Raw genomic sequence first — 17,936 nt, 5'->3', positions numbered from 1 at the left:
CGAAGAGATTTGTCGATTTCCTCCTTAAGCTCAAGGAGTTCATGCGGCGGCATCTTGTAGGGCCGCTTGGCATGGGAGTGGTGCCTGGTTTCAAGTCGATGATGAATTCGACAGCTCTAGCAGGGGGAATCCCTGGAAGTTCTTCAGGAAAGACGTCGAGGAATTCACGCATGACGGGGATGTTTTCAATGCCCTCGAGTGGTGCAGCGTTCAGTGCATTCAACGCATAGAGCCTTGCCTCGGCATTCTGAACCAGACGAGCATTGTAGCTTATTATTTCATCGGAAGGGTGTAGCAGATGGACGGTCTTAGTGGCGCAAACTATAGAAGTAGTATGCGCTTTCAACCAATCCATTCCCAGAATGAGATCAATGCTACAGGACTTCAGTACGATGGGAGAGACAAGGAATTCCAATCCTTCAATTTCAACGGGAACGTCGTGACTGACCATAGAGGTTTGACATTGGCCCGCAGGGGTGTGTACCACTAGTGGAGTGTTCATATCTTCGTATTTAATGCCATGCATGAATGCAAATTCTGCTGATATGAATGAATGTGATGCTCCTATATCAAATAAAACGGACGCTGGTACTGAATTTACGAGAAGAGTACCCATCATGGTAGCAGGCTGGTCTTGAGCTTCGTTGAGATCAATGTGGTTGGCATGAACACGCCAAAAGACTTGGCATTGTTGTTGCGGGGCTGGTTGCTTCCACGGCCAGCTGCGGGAAGGTCCAGTTGATTCTGGTTCTGATTGCAGTCCCTGGCACGGTGACCTGGTTGACCACACTTGTAACACAGACCATTATTGGGAGTGGGAACAGGAGCTTGGGGTGGTGGAGCTGGAAGCCTTGGCTGCCTAGATGGTGGAGGAGGCAGATGAGGTGCGGCATAGGTCTGCCTTGGGGCAAGTGCATGTGGACGGTACATGCTGTTCGGGATCCATATCTTACGCTTCTGCGAGGGCGGACCCGAAGATGAGCCCATGTCACGGTTGCGCCTGTGAGAGCTCTGGTGTTCCTGCAGACCAGTTTCGACATTGATGGCCTTGTTCCCAGGGTGGAAAAATCAGTAAAGTCATGCACTAGTAGTGCGAGTTTGATGTCAGCTTGAAGGCCGTCACGAAACTTCTCCTGTCTACGAGCATCAGTTGCAATGTCATCTTCAGCATAGCGGGACAAGTCCAGAAACTCCCGCTGATAAGCTTCGACAGTTTTGTTGCCTTGGGTGAGGTTGCGGAACTCACGCTTCTTCCGGTCCATGACTCCTTGAGGAATGAAGCGGGCACAGAAAGCGGCTTGGAAATCTGGCCAGGTGATGATTGTTCCAGCTGGCAGAGTACGCCTGTGGCTGTCCCACCATTGAGCTGCGGGTCCCTTCAGAAAGAAGGAAGCAAAGGTGACATAGCGGGCAGGGGCTACATCAGCAGACTCCATCTCATAGGTGATGTCACGGAGCCAGTCATCAGCATCCAGCGGCTGAGTTGAGCTGCGGTACACAGTTGGGTTGAGGCGCATGAAATCCTGCAGAGTCACTTGGGCTGGCTGCTGGTTCATATTGGGGCGAGGGAACTGAGCCATCATATTCTCCATGAACTGGCGATTCATCTCAAGCTGTTGGATCATACCAGCCATGTACTCAGGCGGGGGTGGGCGTTGCCACCATGACCACGACCACCTGATCTAACCATCCTGCTAATATATAACAGGGGTAGTTCAGCATTGGGAAATTTACAAAGACAAGAATCATTCATGATAAAACATGCATAATAAAAGGAGCACGATAGATACTACATAGTAGTCGGCATATCTTACAAAAGGGATCATGCATAGAGTTCGGTACACAGAGTTCAGTACATAGACTAAAGACATCATAGGCGGCACGCAGGCTTGCAACGAAGGCACCTAATACTAACAAGCAAGCCTACATCAGTCCCAGGAGGAACTGTGGAGGTAGGTGTAGCCTGAAAGCTGGTAGTGTCGCATCGGGAACTCCACGTCAGCAACCTGGGGTCCGCGGATACTCTGGTGCAGAACCCAACGCTCAGGTGGCAGAAGAGGACCAAGTGGGGGAGAGTAGCCTCCCACATCTGGCCACCCGGCACCCTGGGGCATCACGGTCCTGGCTGGGTAGATCGCAGAACGGGGCAGCTCTGTAGATCGGACAAAGGGGTGCACCAGCGTCAGAGCACGGTAAAGGTGCTGACGGGTGGTGTACAACTCATGGCAAAGAGCTCGGTTAGCTCGATTCAGCCCATCAGCATGCAGAACCAAGTTCTGATGGTAGAAGGGCTCTCGGGTGACAGTGGAGTAGGCAGCAGTGTAGTATCCCTCCGCACCAACATCGGATGCGATAGCAATGTGCCTGAAAGGGGAGGTGTCCAACTCCCGATACTCTCCACGAAGACGTGTCAGAGCAGCATAAGCAGCATCGTGGACTGCCATATCGATGGTCACTCCAACACCATGAGCAGTGTGCGGCACAGTAGTGGAGTCATACTCCCGAGAGTAGAGGTGGACGATGGCACGGTACAGCTCCTGGTTAAAGTTCTGGTACTCCTCGTAGATGGTGTACTCAGGGTGCTAGCGATAACCCAGATAGGTCATCATCTTGGCTAGCACAACAGGTGATCCCGAGGCACCAATGGCCCTCGTGTGGCGCACGACCTGCCTCGTGGGTTCCATCTGAAAGCAAAGATGTTTCAAAGGAGTCAAATGACAGTGTGGGTATTGTTCAAAATACTATTCTAAGGAATAACTATGGCTTATCCAACTTTGGGGTGAATATGGTCACGGGATCCTAGTGTTAGAGTTAGCAAATTCGTTTACCCCGAGTAGAAGAGAGTTCAGAGTCCCAGAATAAAGATCGAGGAGTAAAAGATCCTAGTACCACCCAATGGTGACGTGGACCCGTAAGACACACAGCCATGTTAGTAAAAAGTTTTGCAATGTCTAGACTCGACTTCGGCCAAGGAGTGTGGAAGGGGGATTCCTACAGGCAATCGGCTCTGATACCAACTTGTGACGCCCCCCGATTCAATCGTACACTAATCATACACGCAAACATGTACGATCAAGATCAGGGACTCATGGGAAGATATCACAACACAACTCCAAAAAGTAAAATAAGTCATACAAGCATCATAATACAAGCCAGGGGCCTCGAGGGCTCAAATACAAGTGCTCGATCATAGACGAGTCAGCGAAAGCAACAATATCTGAGTACAGACATAAGTAACAAGTCTGCCTTAAGAAGGCTAGCACAAACTGGGATACAGATCGAAAGAGGCGCAGGCCTCCTGCCTGGGATCCTCCTAAACTACTCCTGGTCGTCGTCTGTGGCCTGCACGTAGTAGTAGGCACCTCCGTTGTAGTAGGAGTCGTCGTCGACGGTGGCGTCTGGCTCCTGGGCTCCAGCATCTGGTTGCGACAACCAGAGAGAAAGGAAAGGGGGAAAAGGGGGGCAAAGCAACCTTGAGTACTCATCCAAAGTACTCGCAAGCAAGGATCTACACTACATATGCATGGATATATGTGTAAAGGGGCAATATCAATGGACTGAACTGCAGAATGCCAGAATAAGAGGGGGATAGCTAATCCTATCGAAGACTACGCTTCTGGCAGCTTCCATCTTGCAGCATGTAGAAGAGAGTAGATGGTAAGTTCAGCAAGTATCATCGTATAGCATGCTCCTACCCGAGATCCTCTCCTCGTCGCCCTGTTAGAGAGCGACCATCGGGTTGTATCTGGCACTTGGAAGGGTGTGTTTTACTAAGTATCCGGTTCTAGTTGTCATAAGGTCAAGGTACAACTCCAAGTCGTCCTGTTACCGAAGATCACGGCTATTCGAATAGATAAACTTCCCTGCAGGGGTGCACCACATTACCCAACACGCTCGATCCCCTTTGGCCGGACACACTTTCCTGGGTCATGCCCGTCCTCGGAAGATCAACAAGTCGCAGCCCCACCTAGGCACAACAGAGAGGTCAGCACGCCGGTCTAAATCCTATGCGCGCAGGGGTCTGGGCCCATCGCCCATTGCACACTTGGACATTGCGAACGCGGCCGGAAGCAGACCTAGCCCCCTTAATAAAAGGGCAGGCTTACGGTCCAATCCGGCGCGCGCCGCTCAGTCGCTGACGTCACGAAGGCTTCGGCTGATACCACGACGTCGAGTGCCCATAATTGTTCCCGCATAGTTGGTTAGTGCGTATAGGCCAGTGGCCAGACTCAGATCAAATACCAAGAACTCGTTAAACGTGTTATTTTAAAGTAACCACGAACGCCGACCAGGGCCAGGCCCACCTCTCGCCTAGGTGGTGTCAACCTGCCCTGTCGCTCCGCCACAAAGATCCACCCGCGGGTACTCTATGAGCCGACCCGACTTTAGTCACCACAGGTATCATATATAGTATATAAGTATATACCCGTGATCACCTCCCGAGTGATCACGGCCCGATAGTATAGCAAGGCAGGCGGACAAGAATGTAGGGCCATAGATGGAATACTAGCATCCTATCTAAGCAGGTAGGATTGCAGGTAAAGGTAACAACAGTAGTAGCAAGGACAGGCTATGCATCAGGATAGGATTAATGAAAAACAGTAACATGCTACACTACTCTAATGCAAGCAGTAGAGAGTAGAATAGGCGATATCTGGTGATCATGGGGGGGCTTGCCTGGAAGCTCAGCCGAGAAGGAGGGGTCGTCAACACTGTAGTCATACTGGGTAGCAGCGGCGTCGGTCTCGGTGTCTAGCGAGAGAAGAGGGGGAAGAAACAATAAATACAATGCAAACAAATGCATGACGATGCATGACATGACAAAGCGTGATGCTAGGTGTGCCCAATCGCGGTAGTAGGTGATACCGGCGAAGGGGGGAAACATCCGGGAAAGTATTCCCGGTGTTTCGCGTTTTCGGACAGATGAACCGGAGGAGGAAAGTTGCGTGTTTGCTATGTTAGGGATGTGTGGCGGACGAACGGGCTGCGTATCCGGATTTGTCTCGTCGTTCTGAGCAACTTTCATGTACAAAGTATTTTCATCCGAGTTACGGATTATTTTATATTGATTTTTAAAGTTTTAAATCATTTTCTAAATTATTTTTAATTATTTTAACTCAACATTATCCAGAATAGTGTATGCTGATGTCAGCATGACGTCAACAGTCAACTGTGACCGTTGATCGGTCAAACTGACTCGTGAGGCCCGCTGGTCATTGACTGCTCCTAATTAACATATGATTAAGGTTAATCAACAGGTCAATTAAATGTAATTAGTTACTAAACAGAATTCGTTAAGTTAATTAATTAATTTTATTATATATATTTATTATTATTATTATTATAAATCTTTTCTTTTCTTTTTTAACAGGGGCGTGGGGGCCCCACTGGGCAGTGGCCCATAGGGCCAAACCGGGTGCGGGCGTGCGGGTACCGGGCACGGGCATGCGGGCGTGGTGGCCGGCGCCGGACAGGGCGCCCGGGGGGATGCCGGCGAGGCGCGGAGCGGTGCGGGGCCACGGTGATGAGTGGGCGGCCGCCGGAGGCCGAAGCGATGCAGAAGCAGCAGTGGAAGCGGCGACGGGGCTTGCCAGGAGGGGCGCGGGCGCGCGGATGGGTGAGCCTGCGCGCACTGCGGACGCAGTGGCGGCCGACGGGAGCGAGGTGGGGAGGCTGTGTGGCGGAGCAGAACAGAGGAACGGCGGCACGACAGTGGGAGGCGCGAGCGGTGCGGTGAGCGCGGGCCGCGGCGAGGCAGGGTAGTGCGGGGGAGGTGAGCCGGAGCGACGAGTGGTGGGGCCGCAGGCACTGTGCAGAGGGCGATGCAGGCGCGAGGGAGCGGGACGGCCCGTGGGCGCGGCACGGAGCCGAGGCGGAGGAGGCGAATGGTGAACGTGCGTGCGGCGTGCACGCGGCGGAGCAAGGCAGCTCGGCCGCGGGACGCGGGCTCGGCAGGGAGGGCGCGTCAAAGCAACAGCAGCTCGAGGAGCAGTGCGTGGTCGAGGCGTGCATGCGCGCCGGTGCGGACAGTGGCCGCGTGGCGCTAGCGGGGGGAGCGGGAGCAGCCGTGCTCGGTCGACGGGCGAGCGAGGCGCGCCGTTTGGGGGCGCGACTCGGCGCGCGTATGGGGCGGTGTGCGCGTGCGTGCTGTGGACGGCGCCGGCGACAAAGGGGAAGGAAGGGAGCTCGCGGCGATGCGTAGGGACAATGGCAGCGGGGCGCGGGGAGGATGATGGGGACGAGATCGACGGGGAGGCAGTCCGGCGGGGAAGGCTCGACGAGGTCCTCGGGCGGCGACGGCATGGTTCGATCTGGGCGGCGTCCTGGACAGGGGGGTCGTTCCCCCGATCCAGATCTAGATCAGGGAGGGGGAAACGTGGGGAGCGAGTGGGGGGAAGTGGGGTGTCGGTCGATCTAGGTCAAGGGGGGAGTGGGGTTATGGGGGCACCGGCTGGGCCAGCCTGGCTTTCCCAGTGGCCAGCGGGGCCGAGGCCCAGCGGGGGGGGGGGGGGGTCTTTGTTTTATTTTTGTTCTTCTGTTTTGTATTTTCTTTTTCTTTTATTTATTTGCCCTTTACTGTTTTAATTACTTTAGAACACCTTAGCACTTTCTAAACATGTGTCTTCTTCACAACCATTACCTATGTAATATTTGGCACTAACCAAACATTTTTGTTTAAATATTTGGAAACTTTTGTTGGTTGCCATAATTTGAATTTGAATTTTGAACCGGTTTTGAACTAACGAGAGATTAGCAACAGTAACGGAGGTGGCTTGGCATCATTAGCAGAGTTTTACTGTAGCCTAATTATCCGGGCGTTACATTTATCCCTCTACATCATATCATCTTGCTTAAAGCCTTACTCCATTCTTATGAACTTAATACTCTAGATGTATGCTGGATAGCGGTCGATGTGTGGAGTAATAATAGTAGATGCAGGCAGGAGTCGGTCTACTTGTCACGGACGTGATGCCTATATACATGATCATACCTAGATATTCTCATAACTATGCTCAATTCTATCAATTGCTCGACAGTAATTCGTTCACCCACCGTAATACTTATGCTCTTGAGAGAAGCCACTAGTGAAACCTATGGCCCCCGGGTCTATTTTCCATCATATTAATCTCCCGTTATTTCCATTACTGTTTACTTTGATTTCTTTACTTTTACTCTTTATCATAAAAATACCAAAAATATTATCTTATCAGATCTCACTCTCGTAAGTGACCGTGAAGGGACTGACAACCCCTTTATCGCGTTGGTTGCGAGGTTCTTATTTGTTTGTGTAGGTGCAAGGGACTAGAGCGTGACCTCCTACTGGATTGATACCTTGGTTCTCAAAAACTGAGGGAAATACTTACGCTACTTTACTTCATCACCCTTTCCTCTTCAAGGGAAAACCAACGCAGTGCTCAAGAGGTAGCAAGAAGGATTTCTGGCGCCGTTGTCGGGGAGGTGTGCGCCAAGTCAAGTCAAGATTTGACTCCCAACAACAAGCCATTTTTGGCGCCGTTGCCGAGTCTACACAAGTCAAGACATACCAAGTACCCATCACAAACTCTTATCCCTCGCATTACATTATTTGCCATTTGCCTCTCGTTTTCCTCTCCCCCACTTCACCCTTGCCGTTTTATTCGCCCTCTCTTTTCCGTTCGCCCTCTTTTTTTGCTTGCTTCTTGTTTGCTCGTGTGTTGGACTGCTTGCTTGTCACGATGGCTCAAGATAATACTAAATTGTGTGACTTTGCCAATACCAACAACAATGATTTTCTTAGCACTCCGATTGCTCCTCTTACCGAAGCTGAATCTTGTGAAATTAATGCTGCTTTACTGAATCTTGTCATGAAAGATCAATTCACCGGCCTTCCTAGTGAAGATGCCGCTACCCATCTAAATAGCTTTGTTGATTTGTGTGATATGCAAAAGAAGAAAGATGTGGATAATGATATTGTTAAATTGAAGCTATTTCCGTTTTCTCTTAGAGATCATGCTAAAACTTCGTTTTCATCTTTGCCTAAAAATAGTATTGATTCTTGGAATAAGTGCAAAGATGCTTTTATCTCTAAGTATTTTCCTCCCGCGAAAATCATCTCTCTTAGAAACGATATTATGAATTTTAAGCAACTTGATCATGAACATGTTGCACAAGCTTGGGAGAGGATGAAATTAATGATACATAATTGCCCTACACATGGTTTGAATTTATGGATGATTATACAAAAAAATTATGCCAGATTGAATTTTGCTTCTAGAAATCTTTTAGATTCGGCCGCGGGAGGCACTTTTATGGAAATCACTTTAGGAGAAGCTACTAAACTCCTAGATAATATTATGGTTAATTATTCTCAATGGGACACTGAAAGATCTACTAGTAAAAAAGTGCATGCGATAGAAGAAATTAATGTTTTGAGTGGAAAGATGGATGAACTTATGAAATTGTTTGCTAATAAGAGTGTTTCTTCTGATCCCAATGATATGCCTTTGTCTACTTTGATTGAGAATAATAATGAATCTATGGATGTGAATTTTGTTGGTAGAAATAATTTTCGTAACAACACTTATAGAGGAAATTTTAATTCTAGGCCGTATCCTAGTAATTCCTCTAATAATTATGGTAATTCCTACAACAATTCTTATGGAAATTTTAATAAGTTGCCCTCTAATTTTGAGACTAGTGTTAAAGATTTTATGAATTCGCAAAAGAATTTCAATGCCTTGCTTGAAGAAAAATTGCCTAAGATTGATGAATTGGCTAGGAACGTGGATAGAATTTCTCTTGGTGTTGATTCTTTGAAACTTAGATCTATTCCACCTAAGCATGATATCAATGAGTCTCTCAAAGCCATGAGAATTTCCATTGATGAGTGCAAAGAAAGAACCGCTAGGATGCGTGCTAAGAAAGATTGCTTTGTGAAAGCGTGTTCTTCTAATTTTTATGAGAATAAAGATGAAGATCTAAAAGTTATTGATGTGTCCTCTATTAAATCTTTGTTTTGCAATATGAATCTTGATAATGATGGGACTGGAGATGAGTCAACTTTAGTTAAAAGGCGTCCCAAATATTCGGAGTTTTTAGATCTTGATGCAAAAATTGGTAAAAGTGGGATTGAAGAGGTTAAAACTTTAGATAGTAATGAACCCACTATTTTGGATTTCAAGGAATTTAATTATGATAATTTCTCTTTGATAGATTATATTTCCTTGTTGCAATCTGTGCTAAATTCTCCGCATGCTTATAGTCAAAATAAAGCTTTTACTAAACATATCGTAGATGCTTTGATGCAATCTTATGAAGAAAAACTTGAGTTGGAAGTTTCTATCCCTAGAAAGCTTTATGATGAATGGAAACCTACAATTAAAATTAACAATAATGAATGCTATGCTTTGTGTGATTTGGGTGCTAGTATTTCCACGATTCCAAAAACTTTGTGTGATTTGTTAGGTTTTCGTGAATTTGATGATTGCTCTTTAAACTTGCATCTTGCGGATTCCACTATGAAGAAACCTATGGGAAGAATTAATGATGTTCTTATTGTTGCAAATAGGAATTATGTGCCCGTAGATTTCATTGTTCTTGATATAGATTGCAATCCTTCATGTCCTATTATTCTTGGTAGACCTTTCCTTAGAACGATTGGTGCAATCATTGATATGAAGGAAGGAAATATTAGATTCTAATTTCCGTTAAGGAAAGGCATGGAACACTCCCCTAGAAATAAAATTAAATTACCATATGAATCTATTATGAGAGCCACTTATGGATTGCCTACCAAAGATGGCAATACCTAGATCTATCCTTGTTTTTATGCCTAGCTAGGGGCGTTAAACGATAGCGCTTGTTGGGAGGCAACCCAATTTTATTTTTAGTTTTTTGATTTTTGGTTCTGTTTAGGAATAAATCTTTGATCTAGCCTCTGGTTAGATTTGTTTTTGTGTTTTAATTAGTATTTGTGCCAAGTTAAACCTATAGGATCTTCTTGGATGATAGTTATTTGATCTTGCTGAAAATTCCAGAAACTTTCTGTTCACGAAACCAATTGTTAAAATTACCAGAACGTGATATAATACTGATTCCAATTGCAGCAGATCAATAAACAAATTATTTAGGTCGTCCTATTTTCACAGAATTTTTAGAGTTCCAGAAGTTTGCGTTAGTTACACATTACTACAGACTGTTCTGTTTTTGACAGATTCTGTTTTTCGTGTGTTGTTTGCTTATTTTGATGAATCTATGGCTAGTACAAGAGCTTATAAACCATAGAGAAGTTGTAATACAGTAGGTTTAACACCGATATAAATAAAGAATGAGTTCAGTACAGTACTTTGAAGTAGTATTTTGTTTTATTTCGCTAACAGAGCTCACGAGATTTTTTGTTAAGTTTTGTGTTGTGAAGTTTTCAAGTTTTGGGTAAAGATTTGATGGATTATGGAACAAGGAGTGGCAAGAGCCTAAGCTTGGGGATGCCCAAGGCACCCCAAGGTAAATCCAAGGACACCAAAAAGCCAAAGCTTGGGGATGCCCCGGAAGGCATCCCCTCTTTCGTCCTCATCCATTGGTAACTTTACTTGGAGCTATATTTTTATTCACCACATGATATGTGTTTTGCTTGGAGCATCTTCTATGATTTGAGTCTTTGTTTGTTAATTTGCAGCAATTATCCTTGTTGTACACACCTTTTGAGAGAGACACACATGATTCGGAATTTGTTAGAATACTCTATGTGCTTCACTTATATCTTTTGAGCTATATAGTTTTTGCTCTAGTGCTTCACTTATATCTTTTAGAGCACGGAGGTGGTTGTATTTTATAGAAACTATTAATATCTCTTTATTCACTTATATTATTTTGAGAGTCTTAAACAGCATGGTAATTTGCTTTAATTGTGAAATTAATCTTCCATATTGAGTTCATTGAATATCATGAGAAGTTAGATACTTGATAAGTGTTTTGAGATATAAAGGTGGTAATATTAGAGTGTGCTAGTTGAGTAATTGTGAAATTAAGAAATACTTGTGTTAAAGTTGGCAAGTCACGTAGCATGCACGTATGGTAAAAGTTGTGTAACAATTTTGACACATAGGTGTTCTTTTATTGCTTTCCTTATGAGTGGCGGTCGGGGACGAGTGATGGTCTTTTCCTACCAATCTATCCCTCTAGGGGCATGCGTAGTAGTACTTTGCTTCGAGGGCTAATAAAATTTTGCAATAAGTATATGAGTTCTTTATGACTAATGTGAGTCCATGGATTATACCCACTCTCAACCTTCCACAATTTTCTAGCCTCTATGGTACCGCGCATTGCCCTTTCTCACCTTGAGAGTTGGTGCAAACTTCGCCGGTGCATCCAAACCCCGTGATATGATACGCTCTATCACACATAAGCCTCCTTATATCTTCCTCAAAACAGCCACCATACCTACCTATCATGGCATTTCCATAACCATTCCGAGATATATTGCCATGCAATTTTCCACCGCTCCATTTATTATGACACGCTTCATCATTGTCATATTGCTTTGCATGATCATGTAGTTGACATCGTATTTTGTGGCAAAGCCACCATTCATAATTTTTTCATACATGTCACTCTTGATTCATCGCATATCCCGGTACACCGTCGGAGGCATTCACATAGAGTCATATTTTGTTCTAAGTATTGAGTTGTAATTGTTGAGTTGTAAATAATAAAAGTGTGATGATCATCATTATTAGAGCATTGTCCCATGTGAGGAAAGGATGATGGAGACTATGATTCCCCCACAAGTCGGGATGAGATTCCGGACTGAATAAAAAAAAGAGGCCAAAGAAAAGAAAAAAAAAGAGAGAAGGCCCAAAGAAAAAAGAAAAAAATAAAAAATGAGAGAAAAAGAGAGAAGGGACAATGTTACTATCCTTTTTCCACACTTGTGCTTCAAAGTAGCACCGTGATCTTCATGATAGAGAGTCTCCTATGTTGTCACTTTCATATACTAGTGGGAATTTTTCATTATAGAACTTGGCTTGTATATTCCAATGATGGGCTTCCTCAAAATACCCTAGGTCTTCGTGAGCAAGCAAGTTGGATGCACACCCACTTAGTTTCTTTTGTTGAGCTTTCATATATTTATAGCTCTAGTGCATCCGTTGCATGGCAATCCCTACTCCTCTCATTGACATCAATTGATGGGCATCTCCATAGCCTATTGATTAGCCGCGTCAATGTGAGACTTTCTACCTTTTTTGTCTTCTCTCATAACCCCCATCATTATACTTTACTCCACCCATAGTGCTAAATCCATGGCTTGCGCTCATGTATTGCGTAAGAGTTGAAAAGGCTGAAGCGCGTTAAAAAGTATGAACCAATTGCTCGGCTTGTCATCGGGGTTATGCATGATGAGAACGTTTGTGTGACAATATTGAAACATGGCCTAACTATATGATTTTGTAGGGATAAGCTTTCTTTGGCTATGTTATTTTGATAAGACATAATTGCTTGGTTAGCATGTTTGAAGTACTATTGTTTTTATGTCAACATTAAACTTTTATCTTGAATCTTTCGGATCTAAATATTCATGCCACAATAAAAAGATTTACATTGAGAATTATGCTAAGAAGCATTCCACATCAAAAAATTTGTTTTTATCATTTACCTACTCGAGGACGAGCAGGAATTAAGCTTGGGGATGCTTGATACGTCTCCAACGTATCTATAATTTTTTATTGTTCCATGCTATTCTATATTCTGTTTTGGATGTTTAATGGGCTTATTTATACACGTTTATATTATTTTTGGGACTAACCTATTAACCGGAGGCCCAACCCAAATTGCTGTCTTTTTGCCAATTTCAGTGTTTCACAGAAAAAGGATATCAAACGGAGTCCAAACGGAATGAAACCTTCGGGAGCATGATTTTTGGAACAAACGTGATCCAGAGGACTTGAAGTGGACGTCAAGCAACCAACGAGGCGGCCACGAGGCAGGGGCGCGCCTACCCCCCCCCCCCCCCCGCCCCCCCAGGCGCGCCCTCCACCCTCGTGGGCCCCTCGTGGCTCCAAAGACCTACTTCTTCCTCCTATATATACCTACGTACCCCCAAACCATCAGAAGCGACCACGAAAACCTAATTCCACCGCCGCAACCTTCTGTACCCGTGAGATCCCATCTTGGGGCCTTTTCCGGCGTCCTGCCGGAGGGGGCATTGATCACAGAGGGCTTCTACATCAACACCATAGCCTCTCCGATGATGTGTGAGTAGTTTACCTCAGACCTTCGGGTCCATAGTTATTAGCTAGATGGCTTCTTCTCTCTCTTTGGATCTCAATACAAAGTTCTCCTCGATTCTCTTGGAGATCTATTTGATGTAATCTTCTTTTGCGGTGTGCTTGTCGAGATCCGATGAATTGTGGGTTTATGATCAAGATTATCTATGAACAATATTTGAATCTTCTCTGAATTCTTCTATGTATGATTGGTTATCTTTGCAAGTCTCTTTGAATTATCAGTTTGGTTTGGCCTACTAGATTGATCTTTCTTGCAATGGGAGAAGTGCTTAGCTTTGGGTTCAATCTTGCGGTGCTCGATCCCAGTGATAGTAGGGGAAACGGCACGTATTGTATTGTTGCCATCGAGGATAAAAAGATGGGGTTTATATCATATTGCATGAGTTTATCACTCTACATCATGTCATCTTGCTTAAAGCGTTACTCCGTTCTTATGAACTTAATACTCTAGATGCATGCTGGATAGCGGTCGATGTGTGGAGTAATAGTAGTAGATGCAGGCAGGAGTCGGTCTACTTGTCACGGACGTGATGCCTATATACATGATCATACCTAGATATTCTCATAACTATGCTCAATTCTATCAATTGCTCGACAGTAATTCGTTCACCCACCATAATACTTATGCTCTTGAGAGAAGCCACTAGTGAAACCTATGGCCCCCAGGTCTATTTTCCATCATATTAATCTCTCGTTATTTCCATTACTTTTTACTTTGATTTCTTTACTTTTACTCTTTATCATAAAAATACCAAAAATATTATCTTATCATCTCTATCAGATCTCACTCTCGTAAGTGACCGTGAAGGGATTGACAACCCCTTTATCGCGTTGGTTGCGAGGTTCTTATTTGTTTGTGTAGGTGCAAGGGACTAGAGCGTGACCTCCTACTGGATTGATACCTTGGTTCTCAAAAACTGAGGGAAATACTTACACTACTTTACTGCATCACCCTTTCCTCTTCAAGGGAAAACCAACGCAGTGCTCAAGAGGTAGCAAGGAGAATAAGAAGTGGAAAGACATTAAGCTTGGGGATGCTCAAGGCACCCCAAGGTAATATTCAAGGAAGACTCAAGCGCCTAAGCTTGGGGATGCCCCGGAAGGCATCCCCTCTTTCGTCTTCAAAACTATCGGTATACCATACTCGGAGCTATGTTTTTATTCGTCACATGATATGTGTTTTGCTTGGAGCGTATTTTTAATTTTACTTGCTGTTTGAATAAAAGCATTGGATCTTAATTATTAAATGAAAAAGAATCCTCCCATGGCTAGTTAATTATTTGACTACTCAGTGTTCTTCACTTTTATCTTTTGGGGTAGTTTGTCATTTACTCATGTGCTTCACGTATATCCTATGAGTAATGGCTGAATGAATTGAATGTCATAAATCTAAATTTATATATGTTTCATATGCTTATAACATGGGGAGTAATGACTTCACACATAATAAGTATAGGTAGTAAACTCACTGAAAGTTAGCAAACGTAGAATTGGTCACTTGAACAATTCATGAAAGAATATTGAAGGAAGAGAGATTTCACATATAAATATACTATCTTAGACATCTTTTGTAATTGTGAGCACTCATTAAAATATGACATGATAAAAGGTTGATATTGGACAAGGAAGACAACTTACTGGGTTATGTTTTCTTATATCCGCAATAAAGTATATTGTCATGGATCATCCAACATGCTGAGCTTGCCTTTCCCTCTCATGCTAGCCAAATTCTTTGCACCAAGTAGAGATACTACTTGTGCTTCCAAACATCCCTTAAAACGAGTTTTGCCATGAGAGTCCACCATACCTACCTATGGATTGAGTAAGATCCTTCAAGTAAGTTGTCATCGGTGCATGCAATAAAAATTGCTCTTTAAATATGTATGATCTATTAGTGCGAAGAAAATAAGCTTTATACAAACTTGTGATAGGGAAGTAATAAAAGCGACGGACTGCATAATAAAGGTCTCTATCACAAGAGGCAATATAAAGTGACGTTCTTTTGCATTAAGATTTTGTGCATCCAACCATAAAAGCGCATGACAACTTCTGCTGCCCTCTGCGAAGGGCCTATCTTTTACTTTTATCTTCTACCTTATGCAAGAGTCATGGTGATCTTCACCTTTCATTTTTACATTTTATCCTTTGGCAAGCACATTGTGTTGGAAAGATCCTGATATATATATCCAATTGGATGTAAGTTATCATGAACTATTATTGTTGACATTACCCTTGAGGTAAAAGGTTGGGAGGCGAATCTATAAGCCCCTATCTTTCTCTGTGTCTGATTAAAAGTTTGAACCCATAAATATCACGTGAGTGTTAGCAATTGTGAAAGATTAAATGATAGTTGAGTATGTGAAGTTTGCTGAATCAAAGCTCTGACATAGACCCTTCCTGAAAATAAGATGAATTGCAGTTGTTTGATGACTAAGAACGCTGTTTGTTGGTTTTCAAGAAAGTTTATGATCTATACTTTAACATGTGAATAGCTTGTTACTTGATCATGAAAAGTTTTATGAGATGAGCTACTGTTATGACATGTATTGATGCTAGAAAAAGTGATTGGAACTATCATTGATCAAACTTGTGCACTTGCTAGCATTCACACTTCATAAATTATTTCTTTTATCATTTACCTACTCGATGAGGAGCAGGAATTAAGCTTGGGGATGCTGATATGTCTCCAACGTATCTATAATTTATGAAGTATTCATGCTATTATATTATCAACCTTGGATGTTTTATATGCATTTATATGCTATTTTATATGGTTTTTGGGACTAACCTATTAACCTAGAGCCCAGTGCCAGTTTCTGTTTTTTTCCTTGTTTTAGAATATCGCAGAAAAGGAAAACCAAACGGAGTCCAATTGACCTAAAACTTGACGGAGCTTATTTTTGGACTAGAAGAAGGCCATGGAGTAAAAGAGTTGGGCCAGAAGAGTCTCGGGCTGCCCACGAGGGTGGGAGGCGCGCCCCCTACCTCGTGGACAGCCCGGAGACCCCCCCTGACTTGTTCTCGACGCCAAAACCTCTTATATATACAGAAACCTCCAAAAATTAACCTAGATCAGAAGTTCCGCCGCCGCAAGCCTCTGTAGCCACGAGAAATCAATCTAGGCCCTCTCTGGCACCCTGCCGGAGGGGGCTATCATCACGAGAGGGCATGGAGGAGGATCCTGGAGGGGCCATCATCGCCATGAAGGCCAAGGACCAGAGGGAGAACCTCTCCCCATCTAGAGGGGAGGCCATGGAGGAGGAAGCACAAGGGGGAGAACCTCTCCTCCTCTCTCTCGATGGCGCCGGAGTGCCATCAGGAGGGGAATCATCACGCGGTGATCGTCTTCATCAACATCACCATCCTCATCTCTTTTACGCGGTCCACTCTCCCGCACCCCGCTGTAATCCCTACTTGAACATGGTGCTTTATGCCACATATTATGATCCAATGATGTGTTGCCATCCTATGATGTTTTGAGTAGATATCCTTTGTTTTTGGGTTGATTGATGATCTAGATTGGTACGAGTTGTATGTTTTATTTTGGTGTTGTCCTATGGTGCCCTCCTTGTCGTGCAAGCGTGAGGGATTCCCGCTGTAGGGTGTTGCAATACGTTCATGATTCGCTTATAGTGGGTTGGTGAGTGACTGAAACACAAACCCGAGTAAGGGGGTTGTTGCATATGGGAATAAAGAGGACTTGATGCTTTAATGCTATGGTTGGGTTTTACCTTAATGATCTTTAGTAGTTACGGATGCTTGCTAGAGTTCCAATCATAAGTGTCTATGATCCAAGAAGAGAAAGTATGTTAGCTTATGCCTGTCCCTCATATGAAAGCAATGACGACTACCGGTCTTGTTAACAATTGCCTAGGACAATTCCGCACACCGATCCACCATTATTCCACACTCGCTATTTATAATATTTAGTAATTTATTCTAACTTTATGATAACAGCACCTACTTTTATATTTTAGCTCTCTGATTTCATGCAAAGTTATCCTCTTCATACCCACAACGTAGTTTTATTTCTCGTTTCTAGTTGGAAGCAAACGTTCAGTGTACGTAGAGTCGTATCAGTGGCAGATAGGACTTGAGAGAATATTGATCTTACCTTTAGCTCCTTGTGGGTTCGACACTCCATACTTATCACTTCCACCTTTGGGAATTGCTATGATGATTCCCTGCACTTGGGGATTATCAGCGCGCCTGAGCCCAGGCGCGCCCAGGTGGGTTGTGCCCACCTCGGTGGCCTCCCGCACCACCTCTTTTCCCTATAAATTCCCAGATATTCCAAAAACCTTAAGGGAGTTGAGAGATCAGAAGTTCCACCGTCGCAAGCCTATGTAGCCACAAAAAACCAATCTAGACCCCATTCCGGCACTTCGCCGGAGGGGGAAATCATCACCGGAGTCCATCTTCATCATCCCTATGTCCACCATGATGAGGAGGGAGTAGTCCACCCTCGGGGCTGAGGTTTTGTACCAGTAGATATGTGTTTAATCTCTCTCTCTCTCTCTCTCTCTCTCTCTCTCTCTCGTGTTCTTGAGATGTCTCGATCTTGATGTATCGCGGGCTTTGTTAATATAGTTGGATCATATGGTGTTTTCCCCTCTCTATCTTGTTGTGAATTGAATTTTCCCTTTGAGATTTTGTTCTTATCGGATTGAATAC

The sequence above is a fragment of the Aegilops tauschii genome, chromosome 5 (assembly GCF_002575655.3).
Source record: "Aegilops tauschii subsp. strangulata cultivar AL8/78 chromosome 5, Aet v6.0, whole genome shotgun sequence".
Lineage (NCBI taxonomy): Eukaryota > Viridiplantae > Streptophyta > Magnoliopsida > Poales > Poaceae > Aegilops > Aegilops tauschii.
The sequence above is the reverse complement of the archived record's forward strand: the minus strand, read 5'-3'. Positions refer to the sequence as shown.